The following is a 1,146-nucleotide window of genomic DNA, read 5'->3' on the forward strand; positions in this document are numbered from 1 at the left end:
AAATATATTTAATATACATAACTTAATTATATTAACATTTTATATACAAAAGGAATACATTTAATTAAATAATAAAATATATATATGTTATTAATATAAAAATTATATCACTAATAATAAATATATATATATATATATATATATATATATATATTTTAAATTTCAATTATGTATATTAATAAATATACAAATGATATAGGTTCGTGAATCCGAGGTCAACTCTACACTTGTTCATTGTCGTCATATGTATTTTTACTACAAAATACAATATGGTGAGTTTCATTTGCTCCCTTTTACTCTTTGCATTTTTGGGACTGAGAATACATGCGCTGTTTTTACAACTGCTTTATTAAATGCTTTTGAAATATATTGTTGAACTGCGAATAAATGAAATGCTTTTATAAATGTTTGACGAGATAGACACAAGTAAAACATTCCTCGAATGAATTATTATGCAGACAGAAGTTCTATGGATTATTATTGAATTAGTTGGATGTTATAATTTCCATTAATTGTTGTGAATATTTCCCCCTGATTATTATTGCTTGGTAACCTAAGAATTAGAATCGGGTATGGCCCTAATTCACGCGAATACTAAAGGTAGCTACTGGGTTTAACACCCCCACCCAGAATGTTCACTAGACGGAAGGGCTAGTGGGCGTGGTGTTTAGTACTTCGAAGTTTATATGATTATTATATAGAAGAGATGTTCTGTTTTGGGAATATTATTATGCGCATTATATGTTAAGGTCGGTTACCAAGCCAAGCTATGAAAGCAATGAAAAGTGAATGTTATGTATCGATAGAATGATTTTATACACAGGTTATGTGTATGTTATTTTTGTGCACGAAATATGTGTACGGTTACTAAGATTTATGAAAGATGATTTCGTACACGAGAAAGGTGTACTGTATTTAAAATATATCGTATGTACATTACAGGTGGGTATAGGATTCGGGCCCATTTGTACCATGCAGCATTTAAATCTTGTGGTCTATCAAAATGATGAATTTTTATTTTTTTATGATAAACCTATGAACTCACCAACCTTTTGGTTGACACTTGAAAGCATGTTTATTCTCAGGTATGAAAGAAACCTTCTGCTGTGCATTTGCTCATTTTAAAGACATTATTTGGAGTCGATC

Source organism: Rutidosis leptorrhynchoides, chromosome 3 (genome assembly GCF_046630445.1).
Source record: "Rutidosis leptorrhynchoides isolate AG116_Rl617_1_P2 chromosome 3, CSIRO_AGI_Rlap_v1, whole genome shotgun sequence".
In the NCBI taxonomy this organism is placed as follows: Eukaryota; Viridiplantae; Streptophyta; class Magnoliopsida; order Asterales; family Asteraceae; genus Rutidosis; species Rutidosis leptorrhynchoides.